This window comes from Ascaphus truei, chromosome 7, assembly GCF_040206685.1.
Source record: "Ascaphus truei isolate aAscTru1 chromosome 7, aAscTru1.hap1, whole genome shotgun sequence".
NCBI lineage: Eukaryota > Metazoa > Chordata > Amphibia > Anura > Ascaphidae > Ascaphus > Ascaphus truei.
In genome coordinates this window covers 55,449,576-55,462,448 of record NC_134489.1, presented here as the reverse complement: position 1 = coordinate 55,462,448, position 12,873 = coordinate 55,449,576, and the positions used below count along the sequence as shown (strand labels likewise).

Here is a 12,873-nt window from a genome sequence, read left to right as displayed (position 1 = left end):
TTTCAAGCCTTTAATCTAACTATATTTTATGTCTCACAGCAGGCTCAACTATTTAATAGGTTGACTACTCTGAGAATTGTACTGTTTATAAATAGGTAGATCAATAAACTGGTAGAACAATGTTTTTGTGTGTTTTTTTTTTTTTTTTTTAAATATATATATTTATAAATATGTGCATCATCCACATCCGTGTCTAAAGTCCTTTGTAGTTCATTCTGCTGAATGAAGACCTCCCCAATAATGTTCCAGCTACTTCGGTTACAAGCCTCTTTGTTATCCCAACAATATTGCTGTTTTCCTCCTCATCTTGCTTTTGTTCATCGTCTTGGTCTTTTAATGTATCTTGAAGTTCACGTCTTTAAGAAGGCAATTCCTTCTAAAAGACATTACTAACAATGCAACCTTTTTCTGTAAGCATAACATTTGCTCTTTAAAGAAAAATTGATTTGTATGTCAATGCAGATGGCTGCTTTCACTGCTAAACACAGCTGCTGGTATTTACTTGGTAGTCTTCTGCTACAATATACCATCTGGCGCTGGAAGAAATTGATTTCAATAGGTGGTAAGGTGTCTTCCACCTTCAAAAAGTGAGTTGTAGCAGAAGATTGCGTACTAAATTTGGTCATAAGTCTGGTGCTGCAGGGTGTCTTGTGAAATAGCACTGCTTCATAAATATGGGCCTGAGTCTCGAAAAATGTAAGTAAAAATAGGTTAGACTGTAACCCCTAGTGCTGGTTGTGTCCCTCTGGCACTTATGATTGCGCCATCACTGATGATTAAATGGAAGTCATCTTCCTAATAGATCGTGTTCTGCTTCTAGAAAAACGAGCAATAGGATTATAACATAGTTATTACATCATCGGGCCCCTGATGTGCCAGACAACAATGAAATGTATATATAACCATGGGGACCAAATGGCTAAACAATATTAATTGGATAATGATCTAAAAAGTATATGAACAGGATTAGCAATCCTTATGCTGAGATGTAATCTTAACATGTCAAACTGGACCAAACTAGTCATCCCATCAGGTGGCTCCGCAAGACTGGATGTCCTAGAGGTTCTCTGGTCACTGGGGATATCCTGTCGGGAGAGTCCTTCAGCATTGCCATGCTTGCTGCCTTTCTTGTGCTGGATGGTAAAGTCAAATTCCTGCAAGGCTCCAGCGAAGCCATTTTTCATTCTCACCCGACACCCTCTAACCAGCTGAGGGGAAGGCTATACCATACAGGTAGGGCTGGAGCTTCTTCAGTGCCCACACAATTGCTTGGCATTCTTTTTCAATTGTGGCATAAGCCACCTTCCGAGGCAACAGCTTGCGACTCGGGTAGACGATCGGGTGCTCTCCCCCGTCCTTGTGTACGTGGCCCAGTACAGCACTGACACCATATTCCAAGGCATCGGTCTGCACTACGAATCGTTTGCTGTAGTCAGGGGCTGCCAGGATGGGAGCACTGGCCAGGGCAGACTTCAGAGTCTGGAATGCCTTCTCGGAATCAGGAGACCAGGTAATCAGAACCGAGAGTTTCTTCTGGGTCAAGTCAGTCAGGGGTTTGGCCAGGGCGCTGTACTGGGGAACAAACTTCCTATAGTAGCCAGCGTTGCCTAAGAGCCATAACTTGCTTTTTTGTTAGGGGCACTGGCCACTCCAAAATTGCCTCTACCTTAGCCGGCTCTGGCTTGTGAAACCCCACATCTACTCTATGCCCGAGGTACAGTATCTCTGCCATCACGAGCAGACACTTAGATGTCTTGAGGGTCAGCCCTGCTTCTCCTATCCTTTTCAGCACCGCTGCTACCTGCACCAAGTCCCATGTCATCCAGGTATGCCCTTGCGAAACTCTGCATCCCTTCCAGTAACCAGGATTTGGAAGGTAGCCGGGGCATTCTTGATCCCGAATAGAATAACTAAAAATTCATATATGCTACTTCGATTGATGAAAGCTGACCTGCGCCTCCTGGGTCAGTGGGATTTGCCAGTACCCCCTGGACAAATCAATGGTAGTCAGATGAGCTTGCAGGGGCAAGTTATCCAACAGCTCATCCATGCGGGGCATGGGATAGGCATCTGACACAATCTGAGCGTCGAGCTCCTGGTACAGTACAGAACCGAGTGCTCCCATCCTTCTTGGGTACCAGGACTCTGGGACTGTACAATTACCCCTAGGGCCAGCATCTCCTCGACCTCCTCTATGCTACGCTTCACCTCTGCTGATACCCGATAGACATTCTTATGCAGAGGTCTCTGATCCCTGGTGTGGACTGGGAGATCAGTGATATGGGTCCTGTCTGGCTTATCCATGAACAGGTCCTTGTAACATAGCTCGTGCCTGCACCCGCTGGGGTGTCTCGAGCTGGGGACCTATCCCTACCTGCTCTACTGTGCCCCCCATCTTAGCTTTCCCTTGGAGGTCGGGCAGAGCTGGGCTCGCCGGGTCCTCCATCGGTGGGCTACAGATAGCCAGAACCGATGCCGCACTCGTGAAAGACTCCTTCAATATATTAATGTGATAGGTTCTATGTCTCCCTGTCTCCTGATCTAACTGTACAACATAGTTGCACTCGTTCATCCACCGGAATACCGTATACGGGCCAGCCCTGGCAGCCATGAGTTTGTTCTACCAAGTGGGCTTCAGAACAAACACTTGCTGCCCACAGATGAACACTCTATTCCGGGCATTTTGGTCATAACAAGTCTTTTGCTTGGTCTGAGCATCCCTGAGGTTAGCCTGAGTCAACCTCTTGAATCAGTTTCTGTTTGAAAAAGAGCAGATGAGGTGTCCCAGGTCGTTACCGAGTAGCACCTCAATATCCAACCCTGGCAAAACACCCACATCTCTTATGCCTAAACCGGCACCCGTCAAGAAACACCTGGGCGATCTGGATTTAGCGAGGTCCCCTGTCTGGCATTGTGACGTGCATCCCTGGTCCAGGGAGCAAATCTGCTGGGCTGACCATATCAGGTCGCATCAGAGTCTATCAGGCCGGCTGCCTGGCGATTTCCGATGGTCACTGGTCACAAATGCTTCCTCCGGACATCATTCGCTTCAGCCCGACAGCTGCAACTGGGGGACCATCTGCCTCCACTGTTGTGCTGCCTGTAGAGGGTCTAAGGACCGCCCCCTGAGCCTGCTGCTGGACCTGTTGGACAGCTGCTCGCTGCTCCTCAGTTTGTGCCAGTTCCACAGAGTTGGCATCCTGAGGCTTTCAAGTCCGGACCCCGCACAGACCCATAGGCACCAAGCTTGGTAGCCATCTGGTCCCTCAGAGTCCATGACTTGGAAATCCCACAGTTCATTCAAAGGTTATCAGTACATATCCCTATTAAACATAACCCTTTAATAAAATATACTGTGTCCTGTATTTTGTGTGATAAAAATATGTGTCCCTGTTCTGGTGTCAGGGATGGAGTACGGGTATATACGGCCTACACGCACTAAAAGGGGTAAATGATAAGTGTATATAAGCGCTAGTGTATTCAGTGTTATACAAACAATAGAACAATAGAGCAAAACCTGTGATACAGTCTTTGGATGAAGGTCGTCCTTAAGCTGCCTTAGGGGTTGATCTGGGATCTTCCAACCAGATATGGAAGATGTGTGTAGAATAACCTCTTGTGGCGCTGAGGAAAGATGAATGGAACAAAGTCTTGTGCAGAAATTCCTTCTTTTATGGATACCTCAGAGAGGGAGACAAGAGATATACAAAAAACACCACAATAGTGTATTACCCTTTAGACAATGTATGACATGGTGATTAAAGTATCAAGAGCATTTATTAGTTAAAACAATTGTGTCTACAATTGATGTAAAACATGAATTAATAAACAGTAGATGGACTTCTGTTGAATAAATGAAAATGGAGGCTTCCAAGCGCTTCTGCTAAATGAAGCCGTGCTGCTCCGCCAATGGTAAAACCGAAATCCTACTCACCGTCCTTGAGTAGGACATGTGCAGTGGTACGGGGTCTTTTGCCAAGGATTGCCGCCTGCTGTGGGGTGCCGGACGTCTGTTCGTGAGATGCGGGGAGATTTCCTGGTGTGCTCGTGGTCTCAATACCAGCCGAGTAAATTGCAAGCTTCTCCTCCGCTGACGTCACCGCCTGGTTGGTTCAGCTAGCACACCAGGAAATCTCCCCGCACCTCACAAACAGACGTCCGGCACCCCACAGCAGGCGGCAATCCCTGGCAAAAGACCCCGTACCACTGCACATGTCCTACTCAAGGACGGTGAGTAGGATTTCGGTTTTACCATTGGCGGAGCAGCACGGCTTCATTTAGCAGAAGCGCTTGGAAGCCTGCATATTCATTTACTAACAGAAGTCCATCTACTGTTTATTAATTCATGTTTTACATCAATTGTAGATACAATTGTTTTAACTAATACATGCTCTTGATACTTTAATCACCATGTCATACATTGTCTAAAGGGTAATACACTATTGTGGTGTTTTTTGTATATCTCTTGTCTCCCTCTCTGAGGTATCCATAAAAGAAGGAATTTCTGCACAAGACTTTGTTCCATCCATCTTTCCTCAGCGCCACAAGAGGTTATTCTACACACGGCCTACACGCACTAGCCTCATACTTGGCACACTCTAAAAATAACTTTTAAACTTTTTACACACAAAACCACTCTCAGCTTTATCATATAGCTGGAGCATCCTCTGAACCCCTATACCAGGTTCAGGAGACCTGGGCATGTAGTGGGCACCCCCCCCCTTTATATTAGGGATTCCCTGTATGGTTGCAGGTATGCATTAACCCCTTCATGCCCCATTTACTTTGTCTGGATTATACTGCAGCAGGAATCCTGGCGGTGTCGCAAGAACGTTTTCAGGGTCAGAGTTTGCCCGGAGCAATGTGCTTGGCTGTGTCCGAGAATCTCACTCAATTCCCGGATCCAACTTTTGGGGTATCCCATAACTCCGGAACCCCGATACATAGACACATTCTGTAAATACTTTCTCCAGCAAACCCACCCTGAAACTTACAGCCTAGAAATCTTCTGGTCCCAGCACCCCAGGAAGAGCAAAACACAAACAAATCTTTAATGTTGCATAATTTGCACAGTCACAGTAAGGCATTTCTGACATCTGGGTCCAAGAGCTGACACTCTAGGTCCTCAACAAACGGATCAGGGGTACCAAGTGGGCTGAACCTTTATTAGTGAGCCTGGGTACCCCTTCACTGTCACAGTATCCCTAGCCCATAACTCTGCAGGGGACCGTATATGGGAACATGGTCACATTGAAACACAGTATACTATAATACTGGGCCCATTACCACGGTTCCTAGGGGCAGCCAGCCGGGCTTTAACTTGTATTTGGAAGGCCAGCTACCTCCACCGTCACAGTGTATGTTTACCATTACTCAGTATTGGTGATGATGATGATAATAATAATAATTATTAACACCCTATGAACTTGTGGTGCGGTCTGTTTCCAGAGGCTTGGTTCCTAAGTACATTGGTAAATGTATAAATCTGCAATAATTGTTCATAATTTAATCAGGATCCAAATCTCTAAAATATTTTATCTTTAAAACAATAGCAGCCTTTTTGTTTTCTTTTATATTTTTTTCAATAGGCTGCTGCAGCTCTAGCATGCAGACGCCAGCAGCTCTGAGACTATGTGTGGGGTTGTCATTTATCCTATGATGTCACCTAAACCTGACACGAGTTTTACTCTGAGCTGCTTTTACTTGCACCCCGACTTTTTCTCATATACAGTACAAAAAAAGGGAATTTAAGTGGAGCTGGACCATCTATTCTGCGAGGATTCTGTGTTTACTAATCAAATATGTCCCTATGTTAAGGGGACATGCCTTTGGTCTACAATTTGTAATAATTACACTTCATCCAGTGTTGCCAATTCTTTCTTTACAGCAGGCCTTAGAAGTGTCCCCATTTTTGATGAATATTTGTCCACAACTAGAGCCAAATAAACCTCAACTATAGCCAATTCACACCTATGTTTAGCAATTTAAGGAAACCGTTCCAAAGACGGAAAATGAGGCGGGTGTGTGGGGCAAGTGCTTGCAGCTGAACACACTGGCAGCTGGTTGGTTGCTTAGCGCGTGACGTCAGTTCCTGTCCCTATTTCCGGGTCTTTCCTGCGTTTCACGCTCATTGTCTTTTCGGTGTTGGAGCTGCAGGTACTGTACGCATTGAGCGCCTCATGGGACGGTGGTTCATTACGACGTATTAAAACGTCTCGGTGGTTTCACCGGTCTGTCTGACTTGTGATTCTTTTCTCACAGGTTTTACTGCCAGAATGAGAGCTAAGGTAAGTTGTAACAGAGCACACTGGGGACTTGTTGCCCACGAGGCTCAACAATACACCTCCAGCCAGGCCTAACTTGATCCCCGGAGCCTCGCACCTTACAGGCCAGTTGTATTTTGTATGATACTCAGGGACTTTTCTGACTTCTTTAACTATGTGCAGAATCCCCTAGTGACGGTATTAATAGGTATTTAGGTTACAGTGCATACTCCTTTTTGTTAATATTAATAGTTTGCACAACTTCAAGGTATCCTAAACGTTTGCTGGTAAAGGCACAGGTGCCAGAATATTACTCTAATATATTAACAGAAGGAAACTTATTTTTTATAACTATTTTGTTTACTATTCAGTTTGCAGGAGTTGAGGGAACTTTATTATATAATTTTTAAATGCCTAAAACGGGGTACCTTGCAACTGATCTGTGTACCCCTATACTCTGGTAACTCAATTGCTTTCTGAAATACTCGTTTTTGTCCACTGGGCAAGGGTGATATAATAGTGTTAAACCTGCAAACTAAAGGGGGGAGTTTTAGTAATACCTAGCAAATAACGATGCAGAATAAAAGTGCCCCAACATGCCATTTTATTGCATCTATAAATCAAATCACGGTAAATGAGCGCAGAAACTCATTTGTAATTTTTATGGCAAAGCAAAAGTGACATGGGTCAGTACCTCAAAGCAGCATTGTCTTAAGTTGGATGTTATGATTTACAACCTGTGCATAATGTTAATGTTTGAAAGTGACCTTTTTATATATCTATCTTAAATGAGGATCAAGTACTTGTTGATTACTTGCAGTCCATATGGAGAATATTTGCCATGCCCATATATAAGAATATAAATTGTGTAGATTAAATATTTGTATCTGTAACCTCAAAAAGGTCTAATAAAGTTTTTTTAGGTAAAACTGAAATGTGCTATATTTTATTTTCCCCCCTGTAGTGGCGTAAGAAGCGTATGCGCAGGTATGTTGTGACTGTTCAGAAACCTCCTTATAGGGGCTTATTCTATACCTGCCAATTTTGAGCTGTTTTGGCATTCATTTTTTTTATTACCCAAACATCTAGCAGTAATTTAACACTTCCAATATAATAAAAGCATGTAAAGGCTGATGCAATTTTTAGGGCCCTAGGTTCTAACATCACGAAGGGGGTTATCTGGTAGGGATTTTTAACATCCTAGTCTGGTAGTGATTGTTAACATCATAACTGCATGTTTAGTAAACAGCTTTATTTTTACTGTCCAGGCTGAAGCGCAAGAGGAGAAAGATGAGACAGAGGTCCAAGTAAACCCCCCACTGCAGCTGCTATTGGAAGTTTTGGTGCTGGGCTCAATGCAAACCTTTTGTACGAGTAGGAGTTAACTATCATATCCAGCTTTCTCTTCAGGGATGACTTCTTGGACAATTTCTTGCATATCTTTAGAAGATATAGAGGCAAAATCTCCCTAGACAATAATCTGTCCAGGTTCCAGTTTGTGCAGCTGCTTCAATCACATGTTCTTTGAATCTCTAGTTAATCATTAAACTACTGAATCAACAACACATATGTTCTGTGTTTTTTATTTATTTTTTCCCTCCATAACTTTTTGGCCACATTAATAAAGGATGCTTAAAACCACGTCGGCAATAACTCAAAGTAATTTATTCAGCCTATATTTTCAAGATCATCCCCCCCCCCTTTTCTGCTTTACTACATTTAGTCCATTATTTGTAGTATAGTTGGAATTGAAGCACATACCATTTAAAGGATGTTCTATTAAAGCTTATCAAATAAGTAGTGGTGTCCAATAAAGAATATCACTTGTGAGCACATTCACATGTCTTAGACAGGTCTGCAACCCTGCCTTTCAACCATCATCACCTAACATACAGCTTCCACCGCAGCTAGGGATTCTGGGAAATGACGTGCAAATGAGCACACAACGTGTCACCTTTTTGCCTGGAATATCTATTTACATGGAGCCCATATAGGCAATATGGATATTCCAGGCAAAAGGTGACACATTGCGTACTTGTATGTATGTATACACATATACCAACTTTAAATTTGTACTCTGAAAATTATTACACACATTTGCTGTTTATTCCATTGTATGTGCCTGGTTACCAGTCCCCATACCTCTCAAGTAAAAATCTTCACTGAATCCAGTGAGATGGGGCAAGCAGCACATTGCTCACCAATGCATTGCTGCTTTTCCATCATGGAGGAACAAACTATTGTGTTACAATTCAGCACTATGGATTAGCTGATTGCACAATGGGAATTATTTAACAAGGATATATAATTCAAGGGTGGACACTCCCCCCCCCCCCCCCCCCCCCATCACATTTCTCAATTAAATTATTCCAATTGAAATATATTTATTTTGAATGGTTTCTCCAAAATTTAGTTTAGCTGCATTGACTTATAACAGGAGTTTGCAAACTTGCTTCTTGCGGAACTACTTTGATGTGGATGCTGTACAAATCAATTATATCAAATGTAATTGATCATTTTCTGTAAAACTGGAGGGAAAAAAAACAACCTCTAGTATTGACCTACCAGTGAAAAGTCCCCAGGCTGTAGTTGCGTAAATACGTTTAAAAGGTATCAGATACCAGAGTTTGAGAACTGCTGATCTATAAAATTAATTATGCCCAGGCACAATAAATATTTATTTTTGCTCTGGCCGATGCTTTCACCGTAAAGCACTTTTTTTTTGAAGGGTGTACTGTAAGTGCCCATTAAGACATTCTTCATTTTCAGTGCGTACGTGTAGTATGTCTCTTCAAGAACTGAAGTCTGTAAAGTAACAGGTTATGCTTTGCCAAGAATTGACTGCTACCTTGAGATAATTGTTGCAATGGTAGTAATATCAGTGTTTTTGTACAGATAACGGTATCCTTATTTGTAAAGCAGCAATTTATTCTACAGTGCAGCGCAGTAGGGGTACAGAGTGACAGGCACAAATTGAATAATATACCAAGAAGGAGAAATAAGCTCAAACAGATACAGAAGGTAATGAGGTCCCTGCTCCTGAAAGCTTACAATCTGGAGGTACGAAGACTCCACATACTTTTGGCTTCAGAATCAACAGGACTATAAAAAAAATGTCATGATCAATTAAATAAAACAAAAGCCTACTAACAGTACTAAAAGCATAATTTTATTAACAATACCAATAGTCAAAGAAAGAACAAAATAACGAAGGAACAGTCGTATTTTTATATAAACAAAAAAGTTATTGAACATTTAGCGAAGAACTTAATTTAAATATACACTACAATAAAAAAAATTGGACTTTGTGGTGGAAAAAAACAACATCCTTCCCCAGATTTAATAATACCATGATCACTATAAAGAATGTTTCTTGATCCCTTAAATAGGTGTGGCATTGTAATGCAAATTTTCCAGACCATACATTTGTGGAAGAACCTTAGTAGTCTAAAAACATACCTATTTAATTTTTTTGATGCTGGAATGTCTGTGGCTTTGTGATCGATAGTGTAGTTGATATAGCTATCTGATATCAAAGTCCTGACCTTCTCCCTAACTTCAGGAATGGAAGACAAAGTATCCCTCCTTGTTCTGATAGTGACCTCAGCTTTCAGAAAGGCACAGTTTCGGTCAATTCTTTTACAGAAGCTAAAAAGGCATTCAGTGAACCACACTTTTTGGTGTGTGCTGTACTTTGCAATCTTTACTAGCAATCCAAGAGTTAACACTAGGGAATATAACTAATTATCATTCAGTGAGATTATTCACAACAATCAACCTCCTCATTCAGAGCCTCATTTATAAATGAAAACTGTAGCACGTTTTTAAAAGGGATTTTAAAAACTACAATTGATTTGATTGGGCATCAGTCACCCAGATTTAACCCATTAAAGGGCAGTCCAATCACTTTTCTTCTAATCGGTGTAATTGGCTTCCTTTCGAAAGATTCAATAACCCTTAAAGTAATTGTCTTTCTCATTTGTATCTATTGAAACACGAATATGTATCTCTTCTTTTCGCAAACTGGATTCATGCGCAAGAGCTACTTATCTTTATATGACTAATGATGACACCATAATTATGATAATTACCATAATTACTTTGCAAACAAATGAACTGAACTAAGATAACAATTTTGATGATTAATGTCTTCAGGTAATCAGATTATTTGTTAAACAGTGTAAAATGCTCAAAAGCATTTGTCGACCTTGGAAAATACAGTACGTCTATTTAATCCGATTTTAGTTATAGAAGTGTCGGTCTGTCCATTTAACCGATTAAACATGCCACTGTCCTTAGTTCCCATTCATCCTAGGTCGCTCTGCCCTTTAAAGATATCACTGGTATTAGTTCCCTTCGGTCTTCACTTTTAAATGCCCATTAAAAATTAATGTTTAGAGCAGGTGAGAATCCACGGAATGTGATCCTAAAATGTCACTACTTTAACGTAAAGGAGGACCTGCGACGATGGGGAAACAGTAGCTTTCGAAGAGAGAACTCATGATATTCCCAGACCTCTCACAACACTGACACGCTGGCAGGAAATGAAGCCAGTCACAGAGAAACTGCGTAAATAGAACATAAAATAGAAGTGGGGATTTCCCTTCAGCCTGGCCATGCAGCTCAATGGAGAGCAACAGCAGGCCAGATTGCTGGTGGAGGGAGAGAGGCTTCAGGAGAAGCTGGGCCTGCTGAGCTGACCCATGAGGGTGTCCCCACCAAGAGAGCAATGCATTCAAGCACTACACAGATCCTGGAACCAAGTGGCGATAGATTGAGAAATCCTGTGGGACATCCATGACTCACTAACGGTGACAAAGGTATCACCCAAGCAAGAGACAGTAAGGTTAAAATCTTTATAAGAGGACGGGGGAGAGTTATGTCAGGACACCTTCACTCAGGCTACCAGAAACAAGAAACTTACAAATTTGGATAGCAAAACCTGGGAGCCTACAGGGAGAGAATCCAGAATGAATGGTGTAACAACAAAAGTTGATAATTAGATTTTTGCAGTTTACAGGCGTGTGTTTTCTCTCTTTTATTTGGACGAACAATTTATGTAATAGGACAAGCTTTTGAGAGTTCTCTCTTCCTCAGGTCAGCAATACTGGTTTACAAAGGAATCTATGGCTAAAACAGAGGTTAGGAAAGCAGAAAAAAAACAGATGTAGATAAGGTGGGATGAGAAAGGGATGTCTGAAGACATTGGAAGGGTAATAAAATGGTGACACGGAATAGCGTGGTGGGGAAGGGGATGCTGTGGAAGGGGGCAGGGGGCCGACGACATTAAAAGAAATCTTCCAAAAACCTCCCATTCTTGTGTTCCGGCAACCACCAAACCTCAAACAGAAGTTAGTCAACAGAAAACTTCATAACGAACTTAAAGACAATGATAATGGCACAAAACCGTGCAACAACACACGTTGCAAACTCTGCAAACTTATATGCCAAGATCCCACAGCCAGTCACAACCATGGAACATTTAATGTTAAAGGATCATACTGCTGCACATCCAGGAATGCAGTATATATGATTGAATGTAACAAATGTGACCAAGGATGCTACATTGGTGAAACCAGCCAAAAACTTCAAGGCAGAATGAAAGGTGTCTTATGACATGTCACGAAGCACTGCTTAGCAAGTATGGTCCAGTATGTCCCATCGCTGGTGCTGCAAACACTCATATGATCACCATGTCACTTTACAAGGCACCACAGATTAGAGTGTGAGCTCCTGGGCTCAGCAGTAATCCTGTGCCTCACTTACGCTATTCTTCCTGTGCTGTGATGTCTCGCGCAATTTCCTCACCTCTTTTGGTGTGTGTTTTGTTTATTTTGTCCGTTAGCAATGAATCATTGAATAGATATATGTAAAAAAAGAGGGGGGGAAAATCCAACCACAAGTGACGTCATTCGTGCTGCGCCGCTTCCGGGTTAGGTAGGAGAAGTTCTAAATCGGGAGCCACGCTCAGGCGGCGTTATAAGCGGATTCGCGTTGTAGCGGATTGCGCTATAACGGGGTTGAGCTGAACATATAGTGTTTGGAGTAAATGTATAATGTGTATACTGCAGGTGCAAGGTTAAATGTGTTATGCGCCAAAAGAAAAAGGGTAAAAACATGGTCATGCAGGCATCATTGACTCCTTTCAGGGAACTGATCCAACAAAACATAAGGAGTAACCATAATAATAATATTATATATAACAATTTTTTTTAAAAGGACACAAGAAAAAAAACCACACATGGAACAACTTCTGCAGCTGCAGATCCACAGTATTATATTCAGTCTCACCTGCGGGGGTCTCACATTCTATGAGATCCCCAAATCTCTACCTCTCATGAGAATAGCGTTAAAGCTGCAGTTCAAGCAATATCATGCATGTGTGTTTTTTTTAAATAAATCAGTTCTGTAGTAAGAAAAAATACTTTTAGCATTTTCTGTTTTAAAAAAAACAACTTTGAAAGACCAATTTTCTTGTATTCTATTTTAACAAGCATGTCGTTTCCTATAGCAATCATTTACATTCCCCAGATTTAAAGATGTCGCCAAACTTTGCCGATCAATAGACGGAGAACGAATTGACCGGCAGCTATGCAGTTCTTTAGGTAAG

The 12,873-nt window shown here is 42.0% G+C and overlaps 1 long non-coding RNA gene across 2 annotated transcripts; it reads left to right on the top strand.

Moving 5' to 3' along the window:
* The first annotated feature begins 6,072 nt into the window (after window positions 1-6,072).
* On the top strand, window positions 6,073-7,828 carry LOC142499298 (uncharacterized). Of its 2 annotated transcripts, none has more exons than XR_012802647.1 (4): window positions 6,073-6,156; window positions 6,262-6,287; window positions 7,228-7,250; window positions 7,532-7,828. It is a non-coding gene; the product is annotated as an uncharacterized LOC142499298 (long non-coding RNA). The 2 variants fall into 2 exon arrangements; XR_012802648.1 differs by having other exon boundaries at window positions 6,125-6,161.
* The last annotated feature ends 5,045 nt before the right edge of the window (window positions 7,829-12,873 follow it).